We start from the raw sequence: 904 nt of genomic DNA, 5'->3' as shown, positions 1-904 counted from the left end.
TTCTGTGTACGTCGTTCTCATATTTGGCATGCAGTTTGTGATGTTTGTCTTATCTCAGTAGTAACTAACCATTAGAGACATGCTGATGCAGTGCAGTGGACAGCCCAGATTGAGCACAACGGAGACGAGAATCTAAACCATGGCTTCACATTCCAGGTACAATTTGTAATGTCACTTAAGTTTAACTGTCTCCCAAGTGTAGACTTAATACCAGGACACGCACTGGTGGAGGTGGACTTTTAGGAGGACAAATATCCAGCAGCAAGACCACTATTTGCTCAATAATGTCTCCCAGTGCAGTGTCAAGACTCGTAAAAGAGACACTAGGACACAGGCTAATAAATTTGCCGGAAGGGGTGGAGATCTGACACATTCACCAGATTGTCCAACAAATGCCTGAAACTGATTCAAGACTTGGAGGACTGAAGACCATCATGTGCATGTGTGCATAAAGGTACGCGGAGGTCATATTCTATTGTAAAAATGCACTTTAATGACCTAGGTTTGCATTGATAAGGTGTATTACAGCCATGTAGTGCCATCCTATTTACTTACAGTGGAACCACAAAATGATTGCACTTCTACAAACTTGTTGCACAATGCAGTTATGGAATCTTCCGTGGTATAAATGCCTCAAAGGAAGAATAAAAAATCTGTACTTGTAATTGACAAGAACAAAGTTGGAAATTATTTTACTGACATAAAATTGATTTATTCTCTAAATTTGGACCTTTTGTATTTTAAATACAAATAAACTCATAATTGTACAACTTCTGTCTTTTTCCCCAAGTAACTATCTGATGTCTGATCAGGAGGAGCAGCATACCCAGAGAAGTATGAAGTGCATACAGGTATGTAGAGGTACACACCTACATTGGATTTCTTCCCATCAGGTGTAGAACTC

This window comes from Nerophis ophidion, linkage group LG19 (assembly GCF_033978795.1).
Source record: "Nerophis ophidion isolate RoL-2023_Sa linkage group LG19, RoL_Noph_v1.0, whole genome shotgun sequence".
Classification (NCBI taxonomy): Eukaryota; Metazoa; Chordata; class Actinopteri; order Syngnathiformes; family Syngnathidae; genus Nerophis; species Nerophis ophidion.
This window is presented reverse-complemented; position numbering follows the sequence as displayed.